The sequence below is a fragment of the Marmota marmota genome, unplaced genomic scaffold (genome assembly GCF_001458135.2).
Source record: "Marmota marmota marmota unplaced genomic scaffold, marMar, whole genome shotgun sequence".
NCBI lineage: Eukaryota > Metazoa > Chordata > Mammalia > Rodentia > Sciuridae > Marmota > Marmota marmota.
This window is the reverse complement of record NW_026000057.1, coordinates 30,706,729-30,724,771: the sequence shown is the minus strand read 5'-3', so window position 1 is coordinate 30,724,771 and position 18,043 is coordinate 30,706,729. Positions and strand designations below refer to the sequence as shown.

Genomic DNA, 18,043 nt, shown 5'->3' with positions numbered 1-18,043 from the left:
TGAGAATGGGAAAGACAGTAGAATGAATCAGACATAACATTCCTATGTTCATGTACAACCAATCAGTGTAACTCCATAACACAGGAATGGGAAGTTATACTCCTGTGTGTATAATATGTCAAAATACACTTCACCCTCATGTATATCTAAAAATAACAAATTTTAAAAACTACATAAGATTTCATAAAAGCATTCACATAAAATATTAAAAATTTTAATATTTTAAATGACAAAGACCATTCAACCAGAAGAAGTATATAAATGATTCCTTCTAAGCATAAGTCACAAAATAAACACGGATGAGATGTCACTATAATTGGGAAAAATCAAACCTTTGAATTGCATATAATAAACCCGACCTTAAGACTGGCTTAATAAAAAGTGATTTTGTGAGCTCATAGAAAGGGCTCCTCAGGAGCCAACATGGGCTTATCTAATAGAACAATACCAGACTGATTTCTTTTTCTTCTTTGGTCAAAATCAAAGACTGAAAATCAGCATAATCTTATAGGAATAATACAGTTGGATTTCAGCAAAGCATTTGAAAAATTATTCAGTGACAATTTTGTGGGCAAGATTAAGAAATAGCTGGCTTAAGTAGATCCTGTTACTATGGGAAGGAAAGTTTGTAATAGTTTGACACAGGTCTTTCCTGTCCAGTACTATATTTTATCAATACCTTAACTATTTTTATAATCATCAGTTTTCTAGACAATGAAAAGCTATAAGGGTTACTGAAATACTGGACTGAGATCTTGATATAAATAAGAGATCCAAATTAAAAGGTATAATTTAATCCAAAAAGTCATACATATAGGTTTAAATAAAAGAATTGAGCAGATTTTGTTTAAGTAGGTCTTGTGTAAAAAAAAAAAAATGAAACAAAAATAGTTTGCGGTTTGGCCAACAGCGGGCTCAATATGAGTCATGTATCGTTTAACCCTGGGAATTATTAATCTCTTTGACTACACTGGTGAATGTGTGGGTTCAGACAAAGGGAAATGATGGTCCTCCACCATTAATGAGCTGTTGGTCTAAGTGTATCTGGAATATCGTGTTTAATTTTGAGCAAAGGGGGAAATCAAGGTAGCAGAGATGCTGCAAGCCACGTGTTGTGCAAAATGGCGAAGAAACTAGATGTTTGGTGCTACATGGTGAATTGTGTCTGCTAAACCCACCGCTGCTACATAAAACAAAGTCCTGCCTTGTGGCATTTGTCCATGGTCCCCACCTGATCACTGGTTTTATTTCCCCTTCTCTGCTTCCTGATCTTCCAGTCTTCTGACCCTATGACAGCTCTTCTCCTGGTAAAGGACTTATTGACTCATCATCTATTTTTTAGGGAACTTATTCCAAGCACTATGAATTTCAGTAAACAAACAGACCAAAAATTCCCTATCATTATGAAGACAACATTCTAAAAGAAAGTGAAGGGCCAGAAACAATATTGTAAATGAGAAAATGTTATGGTATGTTAAAAGTTGAAAACTGCAGTGGGAGGAAAAAAAAAGAAAGAAAATGATTCAAAGATGCTGGGGATAGGGAGGCAGCATTTGCGATTTTAAGTGGTAGTGTCATGGCCAGGCTCCTTGAAGGGTGAAATTTGAGTAAAGTAATAAAGGAGGCCTTCGGCACCGCAGTATATCGCAGTGGGAGCACATGACTGCCGAGTCCGGCTAACGGAGCCGAGTCCGGCGAGGGACGGCGGGGTTAAAAAATACACAGGACACCAAGGTTCTTCATCCAGGAGGGAGCGTGCGTGCGCTTTATTGCCAAATCTGTTCCCCTTATATATCTTTTTAACAGCTGCGGGAAATCACTCAAAAGTGAGGAGGGAAGAGTAATAACTGCGTCCTTGGGTTACCGTCACGTCACCGTACCCTATCAGGAGGCTCGAACAGGTCAAGATGTTCCCGAGAGACACATATGCTCGAGGCAGATAAACGGGAAACCGCAAGCCTGCGCCTCGGCCTTGTGAGCTGGCCACATTGATATGCAGAACAAAGAACTGGGGGTTGAGTCCCCAGGGGCCAGGGCGGGCCTGCTACCAGCACATGACAGAGGAAATCCATTCATCCTCATTGTCATGACATAAAAATGAAAGAAGAGGAAGGGTCTGCTTTGAGAACTTGCCTCTAATGACTGGAAGTCTTTCCACTAAATCCCACTTCTTAAAATTTCCTCACCTCTCAATAATGCTAAATGGGGAACAAAGATTTTACCACACAGGCCTTTGGGGGACACTCCAAACCATAGCAGAGAGAAAAAAAAAGTCATCCCCATGGACACATGAGAATGCAAGAGCCCTGAATGCTACGTGCCAGAAAGGAGAGCAGGAAATGAGCTCAGAGAGATGATGATGGCAAACTTAGATTTTACTCTGATTAAGGTGGGACTCCATGAAAAGGTTTTAAGCAGAGAAGCCACATGATATGACATAATTTGAAAGGATCACCCTAGCTTCTGTGCGAAGCACAGATTCTGGAGGAGCAAGATCGGAGCCAAGGCATCAATGAAAAGGCAACATTCAAGTCCAGATGAGCAATGGTGCCACTCACACCAATATGGCAGCAGTGTGGGTGTGGGAAGGTAAAACAAAAAGACTTCCTGAACGTCCAGATGTGAGAGAAAAGAGAGTTGAGACTAATGAAGGTCTCTGCTTGAGCAGCTCAAAAGGAAGAAGCTGCCATCAATTGAAATGAGTTTGGGGGGAGGAAGATCAGCTGAGTACAGTTAAAGTTGGAGCTGTGTTAGACCTTCAATTAGAAATTTCAAGTACAGAGTTTACTATCTAAGATTGGGCTACAGATATCAATGTGAAAGTCTTTTGAATGTATGTGACCTTTTAACCATACAATTGAATTACAGCATCAAGGGAGTGAGTGCAGACGTCGAAGTGAAGGAGATCAAGGTTGTACTCTGGGGGTCTCTGACAATAGGAGGTCAGGACAAAGAGAAAGAAGCAATGGAACAGAAAAGGAGAGTCTAGCATGTTAGACACCCACTGGGAGAGGGCCATGCCATCCAGGCTCAGTTAAGAAAGCTTCAGAGAAAAGAGTGTGATCAACTGTGTCAACTGCTGCTGATAGGTCAAGCACAATGAGCACGGAGAAGAGACCATTGGCCCTAGCAGCATGGAGGTCATTAATTACTTTGACAAGAACAATCTCAGTACTGTGGTCAGGGACAAAGGCACATTGGAGTGGACTGGAAAACAAATAGGAAGAAAGGAATGTTTGAATTTTGCTACAAAGGGCCAATAGTTAGAAGAAATGGGATCAAGGAAAGATTCTTTTCTTTTTTCTTTTTGGTACTGAGGATTGAACTCAGGGGTACTTTACCACCAAACTACATCCCCAATCCTTTTAATTTTTTCTTTTTTTTTAATTTGAGAGAGGGTCTCACTAAGTTGCTAAGGACAACCTGGAACTTGTGATCCTCCTGTCTCCGCCTCCTGCGTTGCTGGAATAACAGATATGAGACACACAACACCCAACAAGAGAAGATTATTTTTTTTTAATGAGACCATTTACAGAATGTATAGTTGCATGATTTTATTCAGCAGAATAAAATTTTGAGAATGTGAGAGAGACAGAAGGGATTGCTGGAGTGATGGTCCTTGATAGATATAAGAATGGAAGTGGCGTTCTACTTCATGGATAGCTAATTAAGACAAATTTTTAAAAAGAATGGAAGTGAGCCAGTGAAAAGTGGAGAGTGGAAGTAGTTGAGGGCACAGAAATGCATGTGTGGAAGCAGGCGGGAAGCAGGCTACAGATGGTACGATGCTCAATGATTAGATGGGGTGGTGGGGGGTTGAGAAAGCTCTATTTTGGTTGTTTCAATTTTCCTCAGATGAAACGTTCAGCTATGCTTCATTCCTACACCACGATACGAATCTTGTCAATTCTAATGCTGTCAGCATCACAGGAAAAATGCCTCATTTACCCAGATAGACCAAAGACCTAACACCTTCATGTGGATCTTTCAGCTCAACATCCTTGCTGCTCTACCCCAGACAACACAAGAGAGACCCAAAACATATGTACATTCTAGAAAAGAGAAAAATGCATATGGAAAAACACTAGCTGAATTTTAGTATTTGCAGTATTGATACTTTGTGAAAAATTAGCAAGTAGAGTAAGTGTAGAAAAACCAGCTGTGAAATTAAAAATATATTGCTCAAATACTAAGTCGTCTTCTTATCTGCCAGAACTTGGGAAAGTAAGTTAATCTGACTGATCCCATTTCCTCATCTGTAGATAATAGAACTATACACCTCCTTCTAAACTTACAGATTTAAGTTCCTCTCATAACCCATTAGTGTTCAAAGATACCTAGATCCTGGGTACTGTGGGATGCATGCTTTTGGGGGACACCATGAGGTGTCCAAGTGCAGGCAAAGAGCAGAGCTTCCTCCCACAGTGAAGCAGCCACTGAGCGAGTTGCCAAGGGCTCCTCCCATCTGGCCTCATGCTTGCCTTCACAACAGCCCCCTTCTCCAATCCCTATTCCAGCTATTTCCCAGACAGACCAATTCTTGAGTGGCTATAGGAAACGAGCATCCATCTGGTGTCAGAACCCATAACCTATGCAATTTTCTCTTCCTTTTTCCCCACCTTCACTTTCTCTACTTTAGTTCTAAGCATGAGAGTGGCCCATCATTCTGCCACTGCTTATAGGATGACTTACCATCCGGCGATGCTGCCAGTGCAGAGATGAAAAACAATCACCAAGAAAATCACATGATCTGAGACTCCATCTTCCACATTGAGATCTAGTCTGAAGTTAATTGAGTCTTGTAAATAACTCTGTTTGTACACAAATTTTTTATCATGTGAATTGTGGTGAAATAGTGAATCTGGAAAACCTCCTAAAGCTAACTCATCTGAATAACCCTAGTCACTAATTAAAATGCAGCAATATTAATAATGGGCCACGGTCTTAACTCTGCTCACCCCATGTCAAAACAGCATTTGGTATTCTTTGAATATACATAGTAGAGAGGCAAAGGAGTTGATCATTGAAGTGATATAATTAAAGATGGCCTTCTTGGAAATAGCTCCTCCATCTTCCCTACACTGTTAATTACAGTTATGTGGGTTAAAGCTTCATGTCTCCAAATGGCCTCCACTAAGAGGAAAATGCATAACCCAGAAAAAAAGCAATTAAGATGGCCACTCCTGGGAGTGGTGTGATAATACATACACGTGAGGGTGTGATAATACATACAACATTTTCAAGAGATGGAAAGTTCAGCAACCTGAAATAAAATGTAGGAAGCTGCAGTGTGAAAAGGATTAAGGCCCAAGGGGACATAGGTCTGTGATAAAGGAGGTGAGGTAAAAATCTTGTTTTCTAGGATCTGGAAATATGAGACTCCGTCATTGAACTCCATAATTCCAGTTTACTGTGCAGAGAGAATGTTTGATGATGATAAGATGGCTTAGAAATGGAAAATAAAAGACCGGAAGAAAATGCCTTCTCTGATGTAAATAGCAAGATCATCAAAGGATTGGACTTAATTAGTAATTTGATAAATGCCTGGAAAAGAATGATGTCCTAAACTTTTCAAGTTTGAGACAGGCCCTGAGATTTTATTGTAAATGCAAACTGACAGACTGCTTTGGCTGAGAAATGAAAGAAAATCAATATTCCAGATGAAATCACTTTGATTAGTGCTGCTCTAAGAAGAGGGGCAGGTTATATCGTCACAGGGATTAACGACATTTTACACCAGGGTGTTTAGTGCTGTCTCTCCCTGGGCTATCTCATGCATCCTTGTGACTTCTCCCAAGTGTTGCCTTTGTAATTCCTGCAGCCACCCGCAGGCTGGTGATGGACTGGTAGGTGGTCATTTCTCTGCCACAATGTCCCAGGATCTTAGAGTACTGAAGTGAAACCAGAGGAAGAGAAATGATTATATTCTGACTTATTCTTGGGAAAAATATCATATCAGCAACCAATTTTACCTTTGGAGTAGACCTTGGCAAAACTTCCAAAGTAATGGGCATTTTATCTGTAAGCCCTGGGAGATGGGGAAGGAACAGACAGAAAGCAGCACCGTCCTTCAGTTATGGATGTGAACATCTGCTAGTTAGGAGTCTCCAAGGTCCAGAAACTGGGAAGGAAGACGAATAGGTCATGATCTAAAGAAGAATGATTTGACATAAATACACAACTAATAAAGAAAGAATGTAGTACACTCATTTCAAACTGGTAGGCATAACAACGATTAAAACCATAACCTTTCAATTATAAATAATTTTTTCTTTCTGTTAAGTACTTGTTACTGTTATTCTGACCTTCCTTTTTTAATTGAGGAAAACTTTGAACTTACATTCTGTTTATGAGTTTTTATAAACTCCTGACCTTATAACTGTAAGCAGCTTTTTTTAAAACCAATGCTTAACTGCTTCAGTGAAATATCAGAGGCACTAAGGTACCTATTTGCCATTAAACAAGGAATAGGCATTAGTTGGCTCTCTTAACACTCTTAATTACCTCTGAAAGCTCCAGACAGCTCCTCACCAGCCAGCTATGACAGTATTCCCCACGGAAGTGCCTGACATATCTCTCTTCATGTTTATTCTTCACCCAAACTCCAACTTTATCCTTCTGTTTCTATTCCAGTCACTCTACCTACATAATGTCCAAATTGCACCCTTAGCATTCCACTATTGTGTATTTAAAAAATAAATAAATAAACTAATTGCACCTTTACACAGATGATGCCCAAATATGTAACTCACACCAAGATTCCCGTTTTTTTAATTCCTCACAGCCACTTGCCTCTGAACATTTCCCACTGGATAGCCCAGAAAGGATTTATCATATTGAGTCCAAAGTAAGTTCTTGTGTGATACCATCTTCCAAAATAATCCCTCTTGAAATCTTGCTATTATCGTTGAATTAGCACAAGGTAAATTTTCATGGCGTTTTTTTTCTTTCGCAATCATTCTTGCATAAGCCTCCAACTTTTCAGTTATACAGACTATGCCCATGTGGTGGCTCTTGGTTCTTTCATTAGGACTATTATTACCATAGTCTAACTGGTTTTCCTACCTCCTGAACCTGTCCCTTTGTAAATAATTATCCCTTCTGTTCTCAGATTAATTTTCTTTCTCATCCCTAATAAAGTTCCCACACATAAAATTAAAGCCCAACCTTTGCCACAGGTATATATCAGCCTCAGACTTTCCTGCTACTGGGAGGTTTTCTTTTACAATTCCACCCCATCTTCATCCACTGAAATAATGACTATGAAAGTATTGGTCAGCATGCACTAAATTATGCCATAGGCACAATCTCAAAATAGCAGTGGCTTTCAACAAAGGATTATTTCTTGTTTCTAATATCAGTTCTTTTGGAGTTGGCTGGATCTTTCCTCCATGTTGTATTCATTTGAGGCAGGATAGAAGAAATTTAAAAAGAAAGAAAGAAAAAAAGGTTGAAAGGAGACATAAAGAAGAACAAGGAAATGAAATTCTAACTTCAGGTTCCATATGCCTTTGTAGCTCTGTCACTCCCTAAGCCAGTCTCTTCCAGGTTTGTCACTCCCAAATTTCTGGGAAATATGTAAATCTTAGAGTTAACCAGAAATTCACCCATTTATGATAATACCTTGTGCAATGTTAATTAAGCCACCAATAAATAGATTAAGCAAGGAGAGATATATTGTAAGAAACCTATAATTTAGGGAACTTTCCAGCATTATCTGTCAATCAGTTAATAGAGAACTCATCAGCCTAAGGATCCTGAGAACAACCAGATAACCATAAACTGTCTTATCATTACCAAATTGATGTCAACTCCACATACCTTTCCATGCCCATCTCTCGCTGAGTATCCTTTAAAAGAGGATCAATGAACACTGAAAATGTGTTTCTTCCTTAAGATAACCTGCATTCTCCCTTGAAAGTGCATTGCTTTCCCAAATAATTCTGTCTACACCTAGGCTGACAGGTGCTGAAATTCTTTTTCTTCATGTACATCAAGTTCCCCACTGATCCTGAGTGGAGATTCCCCCCCTCCACCTGTGAAACTCCTAATACATTCTTTCAGTAAGATTGTCTCTGGTGGCAATCCAAGGTGAAGAAGGCCCTCCCTGGAACCTGATGATCTTGTAAACAAAGGAAAAGAATGATAACTCTGTAAGAGTCCACCTGTATTTCGCTGGTCAAAGAAAGTCCAATGGCCAAGCCTGGCATTAGTGGGATTGCAGATGTAATTCTTCCACATGGAAGACCCCAATAGGGAGCATCAGCAAATGTTTGAACAAATAATACAATCGACCATCATTGAAGATGCAGCATGACTCTAACATGTTTCCTGTGTTTTGATTAATTTTTCACCCAGGTATCTCAACCTCAGCACTATGAACATTCTGGACAGCTGTCTGTGTATTACAGGTTGTTAAGCAGCATCCCTGGTCTCTAACCCAACAGGTGCCAATAACTCCACACACATTTACCCAATTAAAACATCAAACAAAAATGGCTCCAGACCTTACAAAATGTTTTCTGGAGTGGCAAAAGTATCTCCAATTGAAAAAAACCATACCTCTGATCTATGAATCCTTAAAGAATAGGAACAATATCTTAGCCTTTACTGTATCTCTATGTTACCAATAATTGTTTAATAATTGTCTAAATGGTTTGATAATTGTTATTCAATGGAATGCAAATCATAAAACAAAATTTCCTTTACTCAATATCAAGGGTAATATTTATTTCTCAGATCTCTTTTGCAAAATCCATGAATTTAAGTGACAAAGAATTAAGTTTAAATCTTGGCTTCACTGCTTTATAAAAATTGGAGAAAGTTGCTTAACATCATTAAACCTCAGTCTCTTCATCTTCAGAATGGGAACAGTAGCATCTCTCTTGCAGTTTTCTGGTAACAAGTCAATGCATATTTCTCACCAAATGTACTCAATAAATGGTAGCAAGCAGCAGCAGTAGTGACACTTTCTCCATCATACATGAAAGATGAGATATTCAAAAAACTGCCCCTTTGCAAAGAAATGCCAAAAGTTACTCCCAGAAAGAGAGCATTATAGACCCACAAAATATTGCTTGTGTTTGTTTCTCCATAAATAAGACTTGTTGTCAAGAAACTTGAGCTCTGTGGATTTGCCATAAAACACATAAGCTTGGATATGAGCAACAGGTTTTTGTGGCATTTTCCTAGATGTCAGCAGAATCTCACAAATCAGGCAAGCAAAGTGCAAAACATATGCCCTCAGCAACTTGCCAAAAACCAATAAAAGGAGCCAAGTCGAGCCAAAATCAAGGAGGCAGGCAAGAGCAGCTTAGGCTGCAAACGTTCATAAATTCACACAAAATGCACTTCATTTTATTAAGAGCCTGACTAAACAAAACCATTTCAAATTATGAAAAGAACCTTCATATAGCTACCTACCATAGTTGAGAACATCAAAATGACAAATCTCTTCAGCATTCTTTTAATCCAGTCATTTGGAACAGGATATGTTGACAAGTCCGTGGTTCTGCGGTTAGGAAATGTAACTCAGCATCATCAAGCTGGCCTTTTGTAGGAGACTGGCATATTGCGACATTATCAAGAGACGCAGAATTTTATATCCAGGTGCAAAGTACTTCTTCTTTTGTTTTCTGGTTAAGAAGTTCATGGCAGGGCAACCATGGCAAATTTAAAATACACAAAAGAGAAAGAAAGCATTTCTAAAACACTGAGCTATAAATTCTATTTTCAAATTAACACGATTCACTGTCCAGCAAAATTAAACGGAAAGGATTTGTGGCTTTGTATGTTTGATTTTTTTTTTCTTTTTCTTTTGCTGATTGTTTTTTAACAACTCCGTGAGACTTTCAAGCTGGTAGAAAGATTTAGACCTCAAAGCCCTGGAGACAAATATGCTTCCCAGCACTAGCAACAACAGTAAAGAGCTTGTGTTTCATTGGGACTCAGATTTCAATCCAAAGACAGTTGTGATTCAGCCTGTTTCTTCAGTGAAGCTGGGGTCAGCCAGCTCAAAAGATTAAGCTTGTTGACCCTGCACATCAACACTCAGAAATCCACTGCACCACAGGAGTCTGGATCCCAGGCAATCTCAGGTGGTGTAATGGGATCTCCTCTTGGGCAACACAGGGCTAAGCACCATGCACTCTGCACCCCTCCCAGGTATCTGCCCACCATCCGGCCCCAAAGGTCCACTCCTTGCAAACAGTGTTGTAGTAACCAAAGGGCTTTTCAGCAACAACACACTCTCAACTCATGCTCTCAGCTCTGAAATGTATTTCCTTCACTTGCAACATTCCTAACCCTGATGTGGAAGTTTGGCTTAATGAGCCCCAAAGGGCAGCTTCTACAGAGCTTACTGAATTCTAATGAGATAATTAAACCAGAGAGCAAAAATCTTTATTTATTTGTGCAAATAAAACAAAGATTGGTATTATATTATGTGCAACTAAAATTCTGCAAGCAAGACATTCCCAAACACTGCAAAATAAGTAAGTGAAAGGCTTAGTTCCAAATTCAGGAGTATTTGTTTTGGTCAAGGTTCTGGGGCTATCATACAATATTTTTAAGGACTGAGAGAGAATAAAGGCAGAGATCCTCATTCATGAGTGCAGTTAGTCAATAGATATTTATTCAGTGCACACTTAGTGCTAGTCACTATTCAGCATCTCCAATAGTGGTAAGGTACTGGATTGTGATTTAAATATTTGAGATAAACAAGTGATAACAATAATGAATATGTATGTCTATAATTAGACTAAAAATATAGACAAGGTTGTCAGTCTTTGCTTTTCATGTTTATTTTCCCTATCTGCACCATTCCATCCCAGGAAACCAGCTAGAAACACACATTTTCTTGTTTATTTTACATACCTTCCAACTGGAAATATTTACAATGTAGAATAAGAGTTATCTTTCACAAAAGCTTTTTGATATACAGAGCAAAAGAAAAAGCCCATTAATATGGCCATATCTCTTCAGTGTTAAGTCATGTTGCATAAGGAAAAACTGCTTTAAATTAAATAAAAATAATTGGAATTTAGTGCTTTGCTATTTCAGAAGACTTTTAGGGGAAATGGGACAATTTTTCAGTTGTCAAAAATTGTCTTGGAACATTGAGACTTAAAGATTTAAAGAAAATATTTCTTTAAAGGAGGAAATTTGATAAATCCTTTTCTCTTCCATGGGGGAAAAATTATAATAATTTTGTTCAAAGTTATCCCATTTCTTCTGTACAAATGTTTAAAAGATTGCTTAAATTACCTTATATCTTGTTAATTTTTTCTATTTTCTATCTTCTTTGCCAAATCCTTACCTTTTGTTTTTTGGGGGAAGAAGACTGTCAATATTTCAGATTAGAAAGTAAATTAGGCCTAGGTTTTGCCTCTTCCTCCTCCTCTCTTCTTCCTTTATTCCTAATTGATTTCTTTGGGGAATAAATGGATTCTTTCACTATTCCCAGAAGAGATTCTTGGCTAGTCAGTGCTAACCAAAGTATCACAGAGGAATGCTGAGCTGCTCTGCACAATAGCAAACACAAGGCGGAAAACTGAAACAATCAGACATCAGGAAACTCCCTGCATCATTATTTCACCTCAACCAATTATTTCAATTACAAAAAAAAAAATGAAAGTGTTTACTTTTCACCTGAATAAGGGGTGTTTTGGGGGGGAGAGGTGGGGGGACCACCAGGGATTGAACTCAGGGGCACTCAACCACTGAGCCACACTCCCAGCCCTCTTTTGTATTTTACTTAGAGACAGGGTCTCACGGACTTGCTTAGCAACTCGCCTTTGCTGAAGCTGGCTTTGAGCTTGCAATCCTCCTGCCTCAGCCTCCCGGGCCGAAGGGATTACAGGTGTCTGCCACAGCACCCGCCAAGGGGTTTAAATAACAGTTGTAGGGCTGTAGAAACAAAATCTTGATGAACCTACAACTAAACATAAGTCAATCAATATTGATTGGGACATTAACATTACATCAACTCTTTGGGTGTCTTCCATCACAACAGACTGTAAAGAGAACTGGGATGCAAGGACAAATGTGACAAATGACTACCCTTAGGCCATGCTGCCATGTTTTCCTCTTCCCTACACATGATTGACAATTTCTGAGTTACACACACAGACACACACACACACACACACACACACACACACCAAAATGTGCTTTAGTCAAATATCAAGAAAAGAATAGCATGTCATTAAACTTAGTGAAAATTTTTACTGTAGAATTTACCAAAGTACCTTTTGAACAGCATGTTAGCCAATGACAGAGGAGAGGGGGGAAATTCACTTTAAAATATATTAACACAATTATACTTAGAGCTCAGTTTTATTGAGACCAAAATTCACTCATATATTGGGTATCCATACCAGAAAGTTCTAAAAGGAAGAACCTGCATCCAATTCTGGGAGTCGGAGCGACTGAGCACAAGCCTGAGGCAGACAAGAGCTGAAATCCGAGCTATGCGTCACAGATCCCTGTGCTGATGACAGTCGATGTTAAGTGATATAGGAAGCCAGGTGCAGTCTCAGGGAGAGGAGCTGTCAGTAACAAGACTGGGGAAACCAGGCTGCAACTTACGGCTAGGACTTGGAAATTTCAGGAGGAAAAATGCAAGATGGAGATGAAGGCAAGTGAGGCAAATGACGGTGAATACTGAAGAAGGAAAATGTAACATGAGGTAAATGTCACAAGAGCAGCAAGTGCTGCATTTGTACAGACACCCAGAGATGGAGGTTCCAAGTTACACTCCGCTGAGCGATAAGAACACAGCCTTCGATTCCTGACAGCCCTGCTCCTCAAATAAGTCAAAGAGCATGCAGGGCTCTATCTGCAGTGTCAGACTTTAGTGCAGCTCCACAAGCCCCTATCCTAAACCTCTGGGTCAAGTGTATCTAGATGTTCAGAAGCTTTAGGTATCAAAAATCATGCAATAACTTGTATGTCTCTCAAAAAGAATTACGCTGAGTGAAAAATGCTAATCACAAAAGGTTGCATAATGTATGATTCTATTTATCCAGTGATGTTGAAATGATAAAATTGCAGAGATGGAGGACAGATTAGTGGTTGCCAGGGGTTAGAGAGAAGGGCAAGGAGGGAGGTGGTTATGTCTATAACAGGAATCCTTGTGATGAAACTACTTTGTATTGCAACCGTGGCATTGATTGTAAGAATTGGATCTTCTTGTAACAAAATTCCACAGAACTTAATGTACCAAGACAAGCATCGATATAAAACTGGTGAAATTCAAACAAACAAAATGAGTTGTATCAATGTTAGTTTCCTATCTATAATATTGTACTGTAGTTATGCAAATGTTACCATTGGGAGAAATTGGGTAAAGGATACCCTGAATCTGTACTATTTCCTACAACTGCTTATGAATCTACAACTCTATCCAAATATCTATATTTAAAAGGAAATAATCAAAAAACAACAAAGTACATTTTTACTATATTCTATAGCACTTAGTAGTGCCAAACATAGTAATATTTCTTCAGCAAAACGTACTCAAACAAAGTGAATTACAGGATAGGGCTAGGACTTGGAAATTTCAGGAGGAAAATGCAAGATGGAGATGAAGGCAAGTGAGGCAAATGATGGTGAATTCCGAAGAAGGAAAATGTAACATGAGGTAAATGTCACAAGGGCAGCAAGTGCTGCATTTGTACAGACACCAGAGATGGTCTCCTATCAGCATGGGTCATATATTGTGGCCACATGAATTCAGCAAAACCTAACGGTTTTGCTGCCAAATCAGCCATGAAATCACTTCAGTTTTTCAAAGCTCTTTGGATTGTGGAAGTATAGATGAAGAACTGTAAACACAAGTTCTGCTCTGGCCACCTAGAAGAAGGCACAGGTGGACAGCATTGATGGACCTTACTGATAACTCCTGTTTCTGCATCATTATTTCATATTAGCAGAAAAATGTCAGTAATTTTACTTTTTTAGTACAATACTAACATAATTTTTGTACATCCTTTTGAGATGTTATCCAGGAATACCTAGAATAGTCTATGATAGAGAAAGGCTGTGGACAGAAAACCAGTACAGCATGGAACCAGGACACTTCCTTAGTTTCTCCTAGTGTTTCTCCATAGCTCTACTTTGATGTTGTTTGGAAATTAATTTTCAAGACATTGAAAGTTCTTAAATGTAAAAATAGGGTGTGTATGTACGTACACATACATACGCATATAATCATTATATGTGCATTTATTTAGAATTCACTAGTTGACATTATCTGCTAATTTATATTATATACATCTCTATTTCTTTTCACTAGGATGGAAAATAGAGATTTAATCCTATCTGAAATATTTAATAAAGGTCAAAATGCAGATGCTTCATGAGCATATGAATTTTCAGCCCTAAATGAATCTGAATCCAGGTTGGGTATGGAGGTACACGCCTGTAATCTCAGCTACTCCAGAGGCTTGGATCACCAGTGCAAGGCCAGTCTGGGCAACTTAGTGAGACTCTGCCTTGATTAAAAGGAGTGGTGAGAGGGGAGCTGGTGGTGTGAAGCATGGTAGCAGAGGCCCTGGGTTCCATCCCCATTTCCAGAAAAAAGAGATGTACATATCTCTTATACATTGATAATAAATCTGAATCCAAATAATATGGAAGAACACTAATTCATTTACCTTTATTTAAGTCTCAGGAATTATTCTGTACTATTCTCTACACCATAATCAGAATTATCTTATTGAAATATAAAGGAAATTACATCCCTCTCTTTTGATCTCCTTAGTTCCTATAGACAAGCATCCAAGTTGCCCAAGGAAAAGATGTCCTCAATGGCCTGATATTATGGTTTGTATATGAGGTGTCCCCCAAAAGCTCATGAGTGAAATAATTCAAGAAGGTTCAGAGGAGAAATGATTGTGTTATGAAAGTCTTACCCAATCAGCAAGTTATTCCCCTGACAGAATTAACTGTGTGGTAACTGAAGATGAGTAGGGTGTGGCTAGAGGAGGTGGGTCCCTGGGGCTGGGCCTTTGGAATATATATTTTGTATCTAGCGGGTAGAGTCTCTCTTTCTGTCTGCTTTTTGACCATCATGTGAGCTTCTTGCTTCCACCACACTCTTCCACCATGATGGTCAGCCTCACCCTGAGCCCCAAGGAATGGAACTGGCTGTCTATGGACTGAGACCTCTGAAACTGTGAGCTCTCAAATAAACTTTTACTCCTCTACAATTGTTCTGCTTGGGTCTTTCAGTTACAGCAGTGAAAAAGCAGACTAAAACACCTGGCCACATTCACATTTCTCTCCATCTTGCCCATTCTGGGGTATACCCTTGACACATTAATTACTTCCGGTCTTCTAAATTGGTTATGCTCTCTCACTTTCCTGCTTTTGTACATGTTATTCCCGTGGCAGGGAACACCACCCTCTTCCTGGCCAACTCCTATTATCCTGTAAGGTGCCATTTTCTTCTAGAAGTTCTGAGAACCCCTCACCTCTCTTTCCAACTTGATCTGGACTAGACTTATCCAAGCACTTCAGGCCACCTTATGCTCTCTGCACCTTACTGTGGAGAACTGAGTTTTTCTCCTTCCCCAAAGCTTAGCACTGCCAACAACAGAGGAGCTAATCAATCCATAAACAATATTTACTTGATTAATGGCTAAACAAATGATTGAATAGATATATCACTCAAAAATTCAAATAAAATATCATGTAGCTTATTAGCTGTAAGTTTAGCAAATTATTTAATCTTTGTATGACTCAAGTTTCTTCATCTCTAGAATGAGAATAACAGTGCTTGCTCTGGTACATGGACTAAATCTGCTGGCACATATGAAACAGTTATAACTAGGCTAAATGCATAGAGAGCACTCTACAAATATGAGAGTAACAAAGTGCAGAACTTTAAAAAATACTTTCTATTCAATAAGCCAAGGAGAGCCACAAAAGGGTTTTAAGCAACAAAATAATAAATTCAGATTTGCTTCAAGAAGACAGTTCTGTTGGCAGATTTAGGGAAGATGGAAATCAAAGGCATAGGCCATAGTTGGGAAGCTGTTGCAGCAATCTGGAGAGGTTAATAAGCCTTGAGCAAGACCCAGTGACCAATTAGATGGGGAGAATTGTCAAGGGGAAGAAGTTAAAGATGAATTTAGAACCTTGAATTTTCAGGAAAATGGATAGGACTAGAGACCATCATGTTAATCCAAATAAGTCAAACTCAGAGGGTTAAAGGTTTTCTCTCATATGCAGACGCTAGAGAGAAAAAGTGTGGATCTCCTAAAAATCAAAGGGAAATCAGTAGAGGAAAGGGACCAAAGCGTAGGAGGCAAGGAGGGAGGGGGAATTGGAGTGATATTGGACAAATTATATATTGCATGTATGATTCAGATGTATAACTACAAATCCCATCAATATGTGTAACTATAATATACCAATAAAAAATGAGAAAATAAATAAATAGAAATTGGAGCCTTAGTAATGGGTAAAGATAAAATGAGAAAACAGAAAATGTTAAAGTTTAATTTAGGATATCATTTTGAGGCCTTCAGAAAATTCACATGAAGATGTCTCATACTGAATCTTTATGAATCAATATAGAATAATATGTAAATTAATAAGTAGAAAATGGTGTCCATAGATAGTTGTAAATGAGGGTCTGGTGGTGATAGGAAGATTGGGACTAGAGTTCAAACAGGGAATAATTCAACCTGTTGGAGTTCATCCTTGAGCCCAAGAAGAGTCAAGTCTACTAAAGGCGAGCAGACAGAACAGGAGAAAACCAACAGGGTATCAGTTCCTGGTGAAAATCTGCCCATGGTTTTTTCTCTCCCAACCTAGTGATGTGAACTTAGAGGGCTTACCAGATAATATCTGGGCAGATTCCACGCATATCTCTTAGAAATCCATGTGCAGTTCTTTAGCAATGTTTAGTGGGTTTGCACTTATGATAATATGAATCATATGGGACCTTAATATCAAACTCCCAGAGCAAGAAAAGTCAAGAGGACATTCTCCAACATTGACATTGTCAAGTCTGGGAAAGGCCACAAAGAACCTCTATGACATTATCTTTAGGGTGGTTCAAATTCAATTGAAATCACAATTGTCAGATTCAAGGACAGAGTTGAAAGGAAGAAGAAAGAAAAGAAGGAGGGAAGAGAATGAAAGAAAGAAGGAGGTAACATAGGAAAAAAGGAAGGAAATAAAAAAAGAAAAATCCAGTTCATAAACGACTCCTAAAGTTAACAGAAAAATTCTCAGGACACAGAAATTGTTCTTTATAAAGAAGATGCTTCTTAGATTCCATTTATGATTTACTAAGAGGTACCCATAGAAAGAGAAGTGGAACAAAAGAAACAGAAATTAGGGTGCAAAATTTTCATATGTAAAACAAAGGAAAAATTAAATTGCTTGAAACAGTGAAAAGAATTGTGTAATTGTGTCTCTTGCTTGAATTAAATTTCAAAAAATATCTTAATTTGCCCTTCATCTGTGTCCCACAAAGCATAAGTACTCAGCTCTCTGTTCAACTGGGTAAATGATAAAGCAGGTGTCTTCTCCTGTTTGTGAACTACCTCAGGCCTTTTTTCTGTTGGATGTTGGACCTTATATGGTCCATTGATACTTTGAGTCAATGCTAGATAGAAAGAAGTAAATGTTATTACATATGTAGAATTAACAAGAGACAGAGAAAATGACTGACAGGAGTTAGGAAGCCAGGAGAGGTAGCACTCACCTGTAATCCCAGCTACACAGGTGGCTGAAGCAGGAAGATCACAAGTTTGAGACCAACCTGGGCAACTTAGTGAGACCCTGCCTCAAATTCACTTTTTTTAGAAAGAACCTGGGATATTGCTCAATAGTTGAGTGCTGAGTAGAATTAAGTGGTGTGAGGTCCTGGGTTTGGTTAGCAGGATCACACGCACACACACAAAGGAAAAAAATCATGTTATACACCTTGATTATTTACAATTTTTCTTTGTACATTGCTCACCAATAAAGATGAATAAATGAAGAAATGGATAATACATACTTACAACAGATAGCTTCTATTTTC

The 18,043-nt window shown here is 38.7% G+C and overlaps 1 long non-coding RNA gene across 1 annotated transcript; it reads right to left on the bottom strand.

The window, feature by feature from the left end:
• Positions 1–3,435: 3,435 nt before the first annotated feature.
• LOC107141346 lies at positions 3,436–11,532 on the bottom strand. The gene is made up of 3 exons (XR_001503421.2): positions 9,424–11,532; positions 5,973–6,121; positions 3,436–5,891 (listed from the first exon to the last, which is right to left on the bottom strand). It is a non-coding gene; the product is annotated as an uncharacterized LOC107141346 (long non-coding RNA).
• Between the last annotated feature and the right edge of the window lie 6,511 nt (positions 11,533–18,043).